The sequence below is a fragment of the Oncorhynchus tshawytscha genome, linkage group LG11 (assembly GCF_018296145.1).
Source record: "Oncorhynchus tshawytscha isolate Ot180627B linkage group LG11, Otsh_v2.0, whole genome shotgun sequence".
Lineage (NCBI taxonomy): Eukaryota > Metazoa > Chordata > Actinopteri > Salmoniformes > Salmonidae > Oncorhynchus > Oncorhynchus tshawytscha.
The window spans coordinates 49,801,288-49,816,030 of NC_056439.1; positions in this window are offsets into that span (position 1 = coordinate 49,801,288).

Sequence of the window (14,743 nt, forward strand, 5' to 3'; positions counted from 1 at the left end):
GGAGGCTGTGGAGGCTGTGGTCGATCCGTAAAGGGCCTGTGGAGGCTGTGGAGGCTGTGGTCGATCCGTAAAGGGCCTGTGGAGGCTGTGGAGGCTGTGGTCGATCCGTAAAGGGCCTGTGGAGGCTTTGGAGGCTGTGGTCGATCCGTAAAGGGCCTGTGGAGGCTGTGGTGATCCGTAAAGGGCCTGTGGAGGCTGTGGAGGCTGTGGTCGATCCGTAAAGGGCCTGTGGAGGCTGTGGGCTGTGGCGATCTGTAAAGGGCCTGTGGAGGCTGTGGAGGCTGTGGTCGATCCGTAAAGGGCCTGGAGAGCTGTGGTCGATCCGTAAATGGCCTGTGGAGGCTGTGGCCGATCCGTAAAGGGCCTGTGGAGGCTGTGGAGGCTGTGGTCGATCCGTAAAGGGCCTGTGGAGGCTGTGGAGGCTGTGGTCGATCCGTAAAGGGCCTGTGGAGGCTGTGGAGCCTGTGGTCGATCCGTAAAGGGCCTGTGGAGGCTGTGGTCGATCCGTAAAGGGCCTGTGGAGGCTGTGGTGTGGAGGCTGTGGTCGATCCGTAAAGGGCCTGTGGAGGTGGAGGCTGTGGTCGATCCGTAAAGGGCCTGGAGGCTGTGGAGGCTGTGGTCGATCCGTAAAGGGCCTGTGGAGGCTGTGGTCGATCCGTAAAGGGCCTGTGGAGGCTGTGGAGGCTGTGGTGGTCGATCCGTAAAGGGCCTGTGGAGGCTGGAGGCTGTGGAGGCTGTGGTCGATCCGTAAAGGGCCTGTGGAGGCTGTGGTCGATCCGTAAAGGGCCTGTGGAGGCTGTGGCTGTGGTCGATCCGTAAAGGGCCTGTGGAGGCTGTGGAGGCTGTGGAGGCTGTGGTCGATCCGTAAAGGGCCTGTGGAGGCTGTGGTCGATCCGTAAAAGGGCCTGTGGAGGCTGTGGTCGATCCGTAAAGGGCCTGTGGAGGCTGTGGTCGATCCGTAAAGGGCCTGTGGAGGCTGTGGTCGATCCGTAAAGGGCCTGTGGAGGCTGTGGTCGATCCGTAAAGGGCCTGTGGAGGCTGTGGAGGCTGTGGTCGATCCGTAAAGGGCCTGTGGAGGCTGTGGTCGATCCGTAAAGGGCCTGTGGAGGCTGTGGTCGATCCGTAAAGGGCCTGTGGAGGCTGTGGAGGCTGTGGTCGATCCGTAAAGGGCCTGTGGAGGCTGTGGTCGATCCGTAAAGGGCCTGTGGAGGCTGTGGAGGCTGTGGTCAATCCGTAAAGGGCCTGTGGAGGCTGTGGAGGCTCGGTCGATCCGTAAAGGGCCTGTGGAGACTGTGGAGGCTGTGGTCGATCCGTAAAGGGCCTGTGGAGGCTGTGGAGGCTGTGGTCGATCCGTAAAGGGCCTGTGGAGGCTGTGGAGGCTGTGGTCGATCCGTAAAGGGCCTGTGGAGGCTGTGGTCGATCTGTAAAGGGCCTGTGGAGGCTGTGGAGGCTGTGGTCGATCCGTAAAGGGCCTGTGGAGGCTGTGGTGATCCGTAAAGGGCCTGTGGAGGCTGTGGTCGATCCGTAAAGGGCCTGTGGAGGCTGTGGTCGATCCGTAAAGGGCCTGTGGAGGCTGTGGTCGATCCGGAAAGGGCCTGTGGAGGCTGTGGAGGCTGTGGTCGATCCGTAAAGGGCCTGTGGAGGCTGTGGAGGCTGTGGTCGATCCGTAAAGGGCCTGTGGAGGCTGTGGAGGCTGTGGTCGATCCGTAAAGGGCCTGTGGAGGCTGTGGTCGATCCGTAAAGGGCCTGTGGAGGCTGTGGTCGATCCGTAAAGGGCCTGTGGAGGCTGTGGTCGATCCGTAAAGGGCCTGTGGAGGCTGTGGTCGATCCGTAAAGGGCCTGTGGAGGCTGTGGTCGATCCGTAAAGGGCCTGTGGAGGCTGTGGAGGCTGTGGTCGATCCGTAAAGGGCCTGTGGAGGCTGTGGAGGCTGTGGTCGATCCGTAAAGGGCCTGTGGAGGCTGTGGAGGCTGTGGTCGATCCGTAAAGGGCCTGTGGAGGCTGTGGAGGCTGTGGTCGATCCGTAAAGGGCCTGTGGAGTCTGTGGAGGCTGTGGTCGATCCATAAAGGGCCTGTGGAGGCTGTGGTCGATCCGTAAAGGGCCTGTGGAGGCTGTGGTCGAACCGTAAAGGGCCTGTGGAGGCTGTGGTCGATCCAAAAGGGCCTGTGGAGGCTGTGGAGGCTGTGGTCGATCCGTAAAGGGCCTGTGGAGGCTGTGGTGTGGTCGATCCGTAAAGGGCCTGTGGAGGCTGTGGAGGCTGTGGTCGATCCATAAAGGGCCTGTGGAGGCTGTGGAGGCTGTGGTCGATCCGTAAAGGGCCTGTGGAGGCTGTGGAGGCTGTGGTCGATCCGTAAAGGGCCTGTGGAGGCTGTGGTCGATCCGTAAAGGGCCTGTGGAGGCTGTGGTCGATCCGTAAAAGGGCCTGTGGAGGCTGTGGAGGCTGTGGTCGATCCGTAAAGGGCCTGTGGAGGCTGTGGAGGCTGTGGTCGATCCGTAAAGGGCCTGTGGAGGCTGTGGAGGCTGTGGTCGATCCATAAAGGGCCTGTGGAGGCTGTGGAGGCTGTGGTCGATCCGTAAAGGGCCTGTGGAGGCTGTGGTCGATCCGTAAAGGGCCTGTGGAGGCTGTGGTCGATCCGTAAAGGGCCTGTGGAGGCTGTGGTCGATCCGTAAAGGGCCTGTGGAGGCTGTGGTCGATCCGTAAAGGGCCTGTGGAGGCTGTGGTCGATCCGTAAAGGGCCTGTGGAGGCTGTGGTCGATCCGTAAAGGGCCTGTGGAGGCTGTGGTCGATCCGTAAAGGGCCTGTGGAGGCTGTGGTCGATCCGTAAAGGGCCTGTGGAGGCTGTGGTCGATCCGTAAAGGGCCTGTGGAGGCTGTGGTCGATCCGTAAAGGGCCTGTGGAGGCTGTGGTCGATCCGTAAAGGGCCTGTGGAGGCTGTGGTCGATCCGTAAAGGGCCTGTGGAGGCTGTGGTTGATCCGTAAAGGGCCTGTGGAGGCTGTGGTCGATCCGTAAAGGGCCTGTGGAGGCTGTGGAGGCTGTGGTCGATCCGTAAAGGGCCTGTGGAGGCTGTGGAGGCTGTGGTCGATCCGTAAAGGGCCTGTGGAGGCTGTGGTCTGTGGTCGATCCGTAAAGGGCCTGTGGAGGCTGTGGAGGCTGTGGTCGATCCGTAAAGGGCCTGTGGAGGCTGTGGTGTGGTCGATCCGTAAAGGGCCTGTGGAGGCTGTGGTCGATCGATCCGTAAAGGGCCTGTGGAGGCTGTGGAGGCTGTGGTCGATCCGTAAAGGGCCTGTGGAGGCTGTGGTCGATCCGTAAAGGGCCTGTGGAGGCTGTGGTCGATCCGTAAAGGGCCTGTGGAGGCTGTGGAGGCTGTGGTCGATCCGTAAAGGGCCTGTGGAGGCTGTGGAGGCTGTGGTCGATCCGTAAAGGGCCTGTGGAGGCTGTGGAGGCTGTGGTCGATCCGTAAAGGGCCTGTGGAGGCTGTGGAGGCTGTGGTCGATCCGTAAAGGGCCTGTGGAGGCTGTGGAGGCTGTGGTCGATCCGTAAAGGGCCTGTGGAGGCTGTGGTCGATCTGTAAAGGGCCTGTGGAGGCTGTGGTCGATCCGTAAAGGGCCTGTGGAGGCTGTGGTTGATCCGTAAAGGGCCTGTGGAGGCTGTGGTCGATCCGTAAAGGGCCTGTGGAGGCTGTGGAGGCTGTGGTCGATCCGTAAAGGGCCTGTGGAGGCTGTGGAGGCTGTGGTCGATCCGTAAAGGGCCTGTGGAGGCTGTGGAGGCTGTGGTCGATCCGTAAAGGGCCTGTGGAGGCTGTGGTCGATCCGTAAAGGGCCTGTGGAGGCTGTGGTCGATCCGTAAAGGGCCTGTGGAGGCTGTGGTCGATCCGTAAAGGGCCTGTGGAGGCTGTGGTCGATCCGTAAAGGGCCTGTGGAGGCTGTGGTCGATCCGTAAAGGGCCTGTGGAGGCTGTGGTCGATCCGTAAAGGGCCTGTGGAGGCTGTGGAGGCTGTGGTCGATCCGTAAAGGGCCTGTGGAGGCTGTGGAGGCTGTGGTCGATCCGTAAAGGGCCTGTGGAGGCTGTGGAGGCTGTGGTCGATCCGTAAAGGGCCTGTGGAGGCTGTGGTCGATCCGTAAAGGGCCTGTGGAGGCTGTGGAGGCTGTGGTCGATCCGTAAAGGGCCTGGGAGGCTGTGGAGGCTGTGGTCGATCCGTAAAGGGCCTGTGGAGGCTGTGGTCGATCCGTAAAGGGCCTGTGGAGGCTGTGGTCGATCCGTAAAGGGCCTGTGGAGGCTGTGGTCGATCCGTAAAAGGGCCTGTGGAGGCTGTGGAGGCTGTGGTCGATCCGTAAAGGGCCTGTGGAGGCTGTGGTGTGGTCGATCCGTAAAGGGCCTGTGGAGGCTGTGGTCGATCCGTAAAGGGCCTGTGGAGGCTGTGGAGGTGTGGTCGATCCGTAAAGGGCCTGTGGAGGCTGTGGAGGCTGTGGTCGATCCGTAAAGGGCCTGTGGAGGCTGTGGTCGATCCGTAAAGGGCCTGTGGAGGCTGTGGTCGATCCGTAAAGGGCCTGTGGAGGCTGTGGTCGATCCGTAAAGGGCCTGTGGAGGCTGTGGGGCCTGTGGAGGCTGTGGTCGATCCGTAAAGGGCCTGTGGAGGCTGTGGAGGCTGTGGTCGATCCGTAAAGGGCCTGTGGAGGCTGTGGTCGATCCGTAAAGGGCCTGTGGAGGCTGTGGAGGCTGTGGTCGATCCGTAAAGGGCCTGTGGAGGCTGTGGTGTGGCTGTGATCCGTAAAGGGCCTGTGGAGGCTGTGGGCTGTGGTCGATCCGTAAAGGGCCTGTGGAGGCTGTGGTCGATCCGTAAAGGGCCTGTGGAGGCTGTGGTGTGGTCGATCCGTAAAGGGCCTGTGGAGGCTGTGGTCGATCCGTAAAGGGCCTGTGGAGGCTGTGGTCGATCCGTAAAGGGCCTGTGGAGGCTGTGGTCGATCCGTAAAGGGCCTGTGGAGGCTGTGGTGTGGTCGATCCGTAAAGGGCCTGTGGAGGCTGTGGTGTGGTCGATCCGTAAAGGGCCTGTGGAGGTGGAGGCTGTGGTCGATCCGTAAAGGGCCTGTGGAGGCTGTGGAGGCTGTGGTCGATCCGTAAAGGGCCTGTGGAGGCTGTGGTGTGGAGGCGATCCGTAAAGGGCCTGTGGAGGCTGTGGTCGATCCGTAAAGGGCCTGTGGAGGCTGTGGGTGGTCGATCCGTAAAGGGCCTGTGGAGGCTGTGGTCGATCCGTAAAGGGCCTGTGGAGGCTGGCTGTGGTCGATCCGTAAAGGGCCTGTGGAGGCTGTGTGGTCGATCCGTAAAGGGCCTGTGGAGGCTGTGGAGGCTGTGGTCGATCCGTAAAGGGCCTGTGGAGGCTGTGGAGGCTGTGGTCGATCCGTAAAGGGCCTGTGGAGGCTGTGGAGGCTGTGGTCGATCCGTAAAGGGCCTGTGGAGGCTGTGGTCGATCCGTAAAGGGCCTGTGGAGGCTGTGGTCGATCCGTAAAGGGCCTGTGGAGGCTGTGGTCGATCCGTAAAGGGCCTGGAGGCTGTGGAGGCTGTGGTCGATCCGTAAAGGGCCTGTGGAGGCTGTGGTCGATCCGTAAAGGGCCTGTGGAGGCTGTGGAGGCTGTGGTCGATCCGTAAAGGGCCTGTGGAGGCTGTGGTCGATCCGTAAAGGGCCTGTGGAGGCTGTGGAGGCTGTGGAGGCTGTGGTCGATCCGTAAAGGGCCTGTGGAGGCTGTGGTCGATCCGTAAAGGGCCTGTGGAGGCTGTGGAGGCTGTGGTCGATCGTAAAGGGCCTGTGGAGGCTGTGGTCGATCCGTAAAGGGCCTGTGGAGGCTGTGGAGGCTGTGGAGGCTGTGGTCGATCCGTAAAGGGCCTGTGGAGGCTGTGGTGTGGTCGATCCGTAAAGGGCCTGTGGAGGCTGTGGTCGTCCGTAAAGGGCCTGTGGAGGCTGTGGAGGCTGTGGTCGATCCGTAAAGGGCCTGTGGAGGCTGTGGTCGATCCGTAAAGGGCCTGTGGAGGCTGTGGTCGATCCGTAAAGGGCCTGTGGAGGCTGTGGTCGATCCGTAAAGGGCCTGTGGAGGCTGTGGAGGCTGTGGTCGATCCGTAAAGGGCCTGTGGAGGCTGTGGTCGATCCGTAAAGGGCCTGTGGAGGCTGTGGTCGATCCGTAAAGGGCCTGTGGAGGCTGTGGTCGATCCAAAAAGGGCCTGTGGAGGCTGTGGTCGATCCGTAAAGGGCCTGTGGAGGCTGTGGTCGATCCGTAAAGGGCCTGTGGAGGCTGTGGTCGATCCGTAAAGGGCCTGTGGAGGCTGTGGTCGATCCGTAAAGGGCCTGTGGAGGCTGTGGTCGATCCGTAAAGGGCCTGTGGAGGCTGTGGTCGATCCGTAAAGGGCCTGTGGAGGCTGTGGAGGCTGTGGTCGATCCGTAAAGGGCCTGTGGAGGCTGTGGTCGATCCGTAAAGGGCCTGTGGAGGCTGTGGTCATCCGTCCTGTAAAGGCTGTGGAGGCTGTGGTCGATCCGTAAAGGGCCTGTGGAGGCTGTGGAGGCTGTGTTCAATCCGTAAAGGGCCTGTGGAGGCTGTGGTCGATCCGTAAAGGGCCTGTGGAGGCTGTGGTCGATCCGTAAAGGGCCTGTGGAGGCTGTGGTCGATCCATAAAGGGCCTGTGGAGGCTGTGGCTGATCCCGTAAAGGGCCTGTGGAGGCTGTGGTCGATCCGTAAAGGGCCTGTGGAGGCTGTGGTCGATCCGTAAAGGGCCTGTGGAGGCTGTGGTCGATCCGTAAAGAGCCTGTGGAGGCTGTGGAGGCTGTGGTCGATCCGTAAAGGGCCTGTGGAGGCTGTGGAGGCTGTGGTCAATCCGTAAAGGGCCTGTGGAGGCTGTGGTGTGGTCGATCCGTAAAGGGCCTGTGGAGGCTGTGGTCGATCCGTAAAGGGCCTGTTGAGGCTGTGGAGGCTGTGGAGGCTGTGGTCGATCCGTAAAGGGCCTGTGGAGGCTGTGGTCGATCCGTAAAGGGCCTGTGGAGGCTGTGGAGGCTGTGGTCGATCCGTAAAGGGCCTGTGGAGGCTGTGGTCGATCCGTGGGGCCTGTGGAGGCTGTGGAGGCTGTGGTCGATCCGTAAAGGGCCTGTGGAGGCTGTGGTCGATCCGTAAAGGGCCTGTGGAGGCTGTGGAGGCTGTGGTCGATCCGTAAAGGGCCTGTGGAGGCTGTGGTCGATCCGTGAAGGGCCTGTGGAGGCTGTGGAGCTGTGGTCGATCCGTAAAGGGCCTGTGGAGGCTGTGGTCGATCCGTAAAGGGCCTGTGGAGGCTGTGGAGGCTGTGGGTCGATCCGTAAAGGGCCTGTGGAGGCTGTGGAGGCTGTGGTCGATCCGTAAAGGGCCTGTGGAGGCTGTGGTCGATCCGTAAAGGGCCTGGAGGCTGTGGAGGCTGTGGTCGATCCGTAAAGGGCCTGTGGAGGCTGTGGTCGATCCGTAAAGGGCCTGTGGAGGCTGTGGTCGATCCGTAAAGGGCCTGTGGAGGCTGTGGTCGATCCGTAAAGGGCCTGTGGAGGCTGTGGAGGCTGTGGTCGATCCGTAAAGGGCCTGTGGAGGCTGTGGTCGATCCGTAAAGGGCCTGTGGAGGCTGTGGAGGCTGTGGTCGATCCGTAAAGGGCCTGTGGAGGCTGTGGTCGATCCGTAAAGGGCCTGTGGAGGCTGTGGTCGATCCGTAAAGGGCCTGTGGAGGCTGTGGTCGATCCGTAAAGGGCCTGTGGAGGCTGTGGAGGCTGTGGTCGATCCGTAAAGGGCCTGTGGAGGCTGTGGTCGATCCGTAAAGGGCCTGTGGAGGCTGTGGAGGCTGTGGAGGCTGTGGTCGATCTGTAAAGGGCCTGTGGAGGCTGTGGTCGATCCGTAAAGGGCCTGTTGGAGGCTGTGGAGGCTGTGGTCGATCCGTAAAGGGCCTGTGGAGGCTGTGGTCGATCCGTAAAGGGCCTGTGGAGGCTGTGGTCGATCAGTAAAGGGCCTGTGGAGGCTGTGGTCGATCCAAAAGGGCCTGTGGAGGCTGTGGTCGATCCGTAAAGGGCCTGTGGAGGCTGTGGTCGATCCGTAAAGGGCCTGTGGAGGCTGTGGTCGATCCGTAAAGGGCCTGTGGAGGCTGTGGAGGCTGTGGTCGATCCAAAAGGGCCTGTGGAGGCTGTGGTCGATCCGTAAAGGGCCTGTGGAGGCTGTGGAGGCTGTGGTCGATCCGTAAAGGGCCTGTGGAGGCTGTGGTCGATCCGTGAAAGGGCCTGTGGAGGCTGTGGAGCCTGTGGTCGATCCGTAAAGGGCCTGTGGAGGCTGTGGTCGATCCGTAAAGGGCCTGTGGAGGCTGTGGAGGCTGTGGTCGATCCGTAAAGGGCCTGTGGAGGCTGTGGTCGATCCGTAAAGGGCCTGTGGAGGCTGTGGTCGATCCGTAAAGGGCCTGTGGAGGCTGTGGTCGATCCGTAAAGGGCCTGTGGAGGCTGTGGAGGCTGTGGTCGATCCGTCTAGGGCCTGTGGAGGCTGTGGTCGATCCGTAAAGGGCCTGTGGAGGCTGTGGAGGCTGTGGTCGATCCGTAAAGGGCCTGTGGAGGCTGTGGTCGATCCGTAAAGGGCCTGTGGAGGCTGTGGTCGATCCGTAAAGGGCCTGTGGAGGCTGTGGTCGATCCGTAAAGGGCCTGTGGAGGCTGTGGAGGCTGTGGTCGATCCGTAAAGGGCCTGTGGAGGCTGTGGTCGATCCGTAAAGGGCCTGTGGAGGCTGTGGTCGATCCGTAAAGGGCCTGTGGAGGCTGTGGAGGCTGTGGTCCCGTAAAGGGCCTGTGGAGGCTGTGGTCGATCCGTAAAGGGCCTGGGTGGAGGCTGTGGAGGCTGTGATCCGTAAAGGGCCTGTGGAGGCTGTGGTCATTCCGTAAAGGGCCTGTGGAGGCTGTGGTCGATCCGTAAAGGGCCTGTGGAGGCTGTGGAGGCTGTGGTCGATCCGTAAAGGGCCTGTGGAGGCTGTGGTCGATCCGTAAGGGCCTGTGGAGGCTGTGGAGGCTGTGGTCGATCCGTAAAGGGCCTGTGGAGGCTGTGGTCGATCCGTAAAGGGCCTGTGGAGGCTGTGGTCGATCCGTAAAGGGCCTGTGGAGGCTGTGGTCGATCCGTAAAGGGCCTGTGGAGGCTGTGGAGGCTGTGGTCGATCCGTAAAGGGCCTGTGGAGGCTGTGGTCGATCCGTAAAGGGCCTGTGGAGGCTGTGGAGCCTGTGGTCGATCCGTAAAGGGCCTGTGGAGGCTGTGGTCGATCCGTAAAGGGCCTGTGAGGCTGTGGAGGCTGTGGAGGCTGTGGTCGATCCGTAAAGGGCCTGTGGAGGCTGTGGAGCCTGTGGTCGATCCGTAAAGGGCCTGTGGAGGCTGTGGTCGATCCGTAAAGGGCCTGTGGAGGCTGTGGAGGCTGTGGTCGATCCGTAAAGGGCCTGTGGAGGCTGTGGTCGATCCGTAAAGGGCCTGTGGAGGCTGTGGTCGATCCGTAAAGGGCCTGTGGAGGCTGTGGTCGATCCGTAAAGGGCCTGTGGAGGCTGTGGAGGCTGTGGTCGATCTGTAAAGGGCCTGTGGAGGCTGTGGTCGATCCGTAAAGGGCCTTTGGAGGCTGTGGAGGCTGTGGTCGATCCGTAAAGGGCCTGTGGAGGCTGTGGTCGATCCGGGGCCTGTGGAGGCTGTGGTCGATCCGTAAAGGGCCTGTGGAGGCTGTGGTCGATCCGTAAAGGGCCTGTGGAGGCTGTGGAGGCTGTGGTCGATCCGTAAAGGGCCTGTGGAGGCTGTGGTCGATCCGTAAAGGGCCTGTGGAGGCTGTGGAGGCTGTGGTCGATCCGTAAAGGGCCTGTGGAGGCTGTGGTCGATCCGTAAAGGGCCTGTGGAGGCTGTGGAGGCTGTGGAGGCTGTGGTCGATCCGTAAAGGGCCTGTGGAGGCTGTGGTCGATCCGAAGGGCCTGTGGAGGCTGTGGAGGCTGTGGTCGATCCGTAAAGGGCCTGTGGAGGCTGTGGTCGATCCGTAAAGGGCCTGTGGAGGCTGTGGAGGCTGTGGTCGATCCGTAAAGGGCCTGTGGAGGCTGTGGATCCGGCCTGTGGAGGCTGTGGTCGATCCGTAAAGGGCCTGTGGAGGCTGTGGTCGATCCGTAAAGGGCCTGTGGAGGCTGTGGTCGATCCGTAAAGGGCCTGTGGAGGCTGTGGAGGCTGTGGTCGATCCGTAAAGGGCCTGTGGAGGCTGTGGTCGATCCGTAAAGGGCCTGTGGAGGCTGTGGAGGCTGTGGAGGCTGTGGTCGATCCGTAAAGGGCCTGTGGAGGCTGTGGTCGATCCGTAAAGGGCCTGTGGAGGCTGTGGAGGCTGTGGTCGATCCGTAAAGGGCCTGTGGAGGCTGTGGTCGATCCGTAAAGGGCCTGTGGAGGCTGTGGTCGGTCAGTAAAGGGCCTGTGGAGGCTGTGGTCGATCCAAAAGGGCCTGTGGAGGATGTGGTCGATCCGTAAAGGGCCTGTGGAGGCTGTGGTCCATCCGTAAAGGGCCTGTGGAGGCTGTGGAGGCTGTGGTTGATCCGTAAAGGGCCTGTGGAGGCTGTGGTCGATCCGTAAAGGGCCTGTGGAGGCTGTGGTCGATCCGTAAAGGGCCTGTGGAGGCTGTGGTCATTCCGTAAATGGCCTGTGGAGGCTGTGGTCGATCCGTAAAGGGCCTGTGGAGGCTGTGGTCATCCGTAAAGGGCCTGTGGAGGCTGTGGAGCCTGTGGTCGATCCGTAAAGGGCCTGTGGAGGCTGTGGTGTGGTCGATCCGTAAAGGGCCTGTGGAGGCTGTGGAGTGTGGTCGATCCGTAAAGGGCCTGTGGAGGCTGTGGTCGATCCGTAAAGGGCCTGTGGAGGCTGTGGTCGATCCGTAAAGGGCCTGTGGAGGCTGTGGTCGATCCGTAAAGGGCCTGTGGAGGCTGTGGAGCCTGTGGTCGATCTGTAAAGGGCCTGTGGAGGCTGTGGTCGATCCGTAAAGGGCCTGTGGAGGCTGTGGAGGCTGTGGTCGATCCGTAAAGGGCCTGTGGAGGCTGTGGTCGATCCGTAAAGGGCCTGTGGAGGCTGTGGTCGATCCGTAAAGGGCCTGTGGAGGCTGTGGTCGATCCGTAAAGGGCCTGTGGAGGCTGTGGTGTGGTCGATCCGTAAAGGGCCTGTGGAGGCTGTGGTCGATCCGTAAAGGGCCTGTGGAGGCTGTGGAGGCTGTGGAGGCTGTGGTCGATCTGTAAAGGGCCTGTGGAGGCTGTGGTCGATCCGTAAAGGGCCTGTGGAGGCTGTGGAGGCTGTGGTCGATCCGTAAAGGGCCTGTGGAGGCTGTGGTCGATCCGTAAAGGGCCTGTGGAGGCTGTGGTCGGGTCAGTAAAGGGCCTGTGGAGGCTGTGGTCGATCCAAAAGGGCCTGTGGAGGCTGTGGTCGATCCGTAAAGGGCCTGTGGAGGCTGTGGTCGATCCGTAAAGGGCCTGTGGAGGCTGTGGTCGATCCGTAAAGGGCCTGTGGAGGCTGTGGTCGATCCGTAAAGGGCCTGTGGAGGCTGGGTCGATCCGTAAAGGGCCTGTGGAGGCTGTGGTCGATCCGTAAAGGGCCTGTGGAGGCTGTGGAGGCTGTGGTCGATCCGTAAAGGGCCTGTGGAGGCTGTGGTCGATCCGTAAAGGGCCTGTGGAGGCTGTGGTCGATCCGTAAAGGGCCTGTGGAGGCTGTGGTCGGTCAGTAAAGGGCCTGTGGAGGCTGTGGTCGATCCAAAAGGGCCTGTGGAGGCTGTGGTCGATCCGTAAAGGGCCTGTGGAGGCTGTGGTCCATCCGTAAAGGGCCTGTGGAGGCTGTGGTCGATCCGTAAAGGGCCTGTGGAGGCTGTGGTCGATCCGTAAAGGGCCTGTGGAGGCTGTGGTCGATCCGTAAAGGGCCTGTGGAGGCTGTGGTCGATCCGTAAAGGGCCTGTGGAGGCTGTGGAGCTGTGGTCGATCCGTAAAGGGCCTGTGGAGGCTGTGGTCGATCCGTAAAGGGCCTGTGGAGGCTGTGGTCATTCCGTAAATGGCCTGTGGAGGCTGTGGTCGATCCGTAAAGGGCCTGTGGAGGCTGTGGAGGATGTGTTCAATCCGTAAAGGGCCTGTGGAGGCTGTGGTCGATCCGTAAAGGGCCTGTGGAGGCTGTGGTCGATCCGTAAAGGGCCTGTGGAGGCTGTGGTCGACCCATAAAGGGCCTGTGGAGGCTGTGGCTGATCCCATAAAGGGCCTGTGGAGGCTGTGGTCGATCCGTAAAGGGCCTGTGGAGGCTGTGGTCGATCCGTAAAGGGCCTGTGGAGGCTGTGGTCGATCCGTAAAGAGCCTGTGGAGGCTGTGGAGGCTGTGGTCGATCCGTAAAGGGCCTGTGGAGGCTGTGGAGGCTGTGGTCAATCCGTAAAGGGCCTGTGGAGGCTGTGGAGGCTGTGGTCGATCCGTAAAGGGCCTGTGGAGGCTGTGGTCGATCCGTAAAGGGCCTGTTGAGGCTGTGGAGGCTGTGGAGGCTGTGGTCGATCCGTAAAGGGCCTGTGGAGGCTGTGGTCGATCCGTAAAGGGCCTGTGGAGGCTGTGGAGGCTGTGGTCGATCCGTAAAGGGCCTGTGGAGGCTGTGGTCGATCCGTGAAGGGCCTGTGGAGGCTGTGGAGGCTGTGGTCGATCCGTAAAGGGCCTGTGGAGGCTGTGGTCGATCCGTAAAGGGCCTGTGGAGGCTGTGGAGGCTGTGGAGGCTGTGGTCGATCCGTAAAGGGCCTGTGGAGGCTGTGGTCGATCCGTAAAGGGCCTGTGGAGGCTGTGGAGGCTGTGGTCGATCTGTAAAGGGCCTGTGGAGGCTGTGGTCGATCCGTAAAGGGCCTGTGGAGGCTGTGGAGGCTGTGGAGGCTGTGGTCGATCCGTAAAGGGCCTGTGGAGGCTGTGGAGCCTGTGGTCGATCCGTAAAGGGCCTGTGGAGGCTGTGGTCGATCCGTAAAGGGCCTTTGGAGGCTGTGGAGGCTGTGGTCGATCCGTAAAGGGCCTGTGGAGGCTGTGGTCGATCCGTAAAGGGCCTGTGGAGGCTGTGGTCGATCCGTAAAGGGCCTGTGGAGGCTGTGGTCGATCCGTAAAGGGCCTGTGGGCTGGGAGGCTGTGGTGGTCGATCCGTAAAGGGCCTGTGGAGGCTGTGGTCGATCCGTAAAGGGCCTGTGGAGGCTGTGGAGGCTGTGGTCGATCCGTAAAGGGCCTGTGGAGGCTGTGGTCGATCCGTAAAGGGCCTGTGGAGGCTGTGGAGGCTGTGGTCGATCCGTAAAGGGCCTGTGGAGGCTGTGGTCGATCCGTAAAGGGCCTGTGGAGGCTGTGGAGGCTGTGGTCGATCCGTAAAGGGCCTGTGGAGGCTGTGGTCGATCCGTAAAGGGCCTGTGGAGGCTGTGGAGCCTGTGGTCGATCCGTAAAGGGCCTGTGGAGGCTGTGGTCGATCCGTAAAGGGCCTGTGGAGGCTGTGGAGGCTGTGGAGGCTGTGGTCGATCCGTGAAGGGCCTGTGGAGGCTGTGGAGCCTGTGGTCGATCTGTAAAGGGCCTGTGGAGGCTGTGGTCGATCCGTAAAGGGCCTTTGGAGGCTGTGGAGGCTGTGGTCGATCCGTAAAGGGCCTGTGGAGGCTGTGGTCGATCCGTAAAGGGCCTGTGGAGGCTGTGGTCGATCCGTAAAGGGCCTGTGGAGGCTGTGGTCAATCCGTAAAGGGCCTGTGGAGGCTGTGGATCCTGTGGTCGATCTGTAAAGGGCCTGTGGAGGCTGTGGTCGATCCGTAAAGGGCCTGGAGGCTGTGGAGGCTGTGGTCGATCCGTAAAGGGCCTGTGGAGGCTGTGGTCGATCCGTAAAGGGCCTGGGGAGGCTGTGGTCGATCCGTAAAGGGCCTGTGGAGGCTGTGGTCAATCCGTAAAGGGCCTGTGGAGGCTGTGGTCGATCCGTGAAGGGCCTGTGGAGGCTGTGGAGGCTGTGGTCGATCCATAAAGGGCCTGTGGAGGCTGTGGTCGATCCGTAAAGGGCCTGTGGAGGCTGTGGAGGCTGTGGTCGATCCATAAAGGGCCTGTGGAGACTGTGGTCGATCCGTAAAGGGCCTGTGGAGGCTGTGGTCAATCCGTAAAGGGCCTGTGGAGGCTGTGGTCGATCCGTAAAGGGCCTGTGGAGGCTGTGGTCGATCCGTAAAGGGCCTGTGGAGGCTGTGGAGGCTGTGGAGGCTGTGGTCGATCTGTAAAGGGCCTGTGGAGGCTGTGGTCGATCCGTAAAGGGCCTTTGGAGGCTGTGGAGGCTGTGGTCCGTAAAGGGCCTGTGGAGGCTGTTGGTCGGTCAGTAAAGGGCCTGTGGAGGCTGTGGTCGATCCAAAAGGGCCTGTGGAGGATGTGGTCGATCCGTCAAGGGCCTGTGAGGCTGTGGTCCATCCGTAAAGGGCCTGTGGAGGCTGTGGAGGCTGTGGTTGATCCGTAAAGGGCCCGTGGAGGCTGTGGTCGATCCGTAAAGGGCCTGTGGAGGCTGTGGTCGATCCGTAAAGGGCCTGTGGAGGCTGTGGTCATCCGTAAATGGCCTGTGGAGGCTGTGGTCGATCCGTAAAGGGCCTGTGGAGGCTGTGGAGGCTGTGGTCGATCTGTAAAGGGCCTGTGGAGGCTGTGGTCGATCCGTAAAGGGCCTGTGGAGGCTGTGGAGGCTGTGTTCAATCCGTAAAGGGCCTGTGGAGGCTGTGGTCGATCCGTAAAGGGCCTGTGGA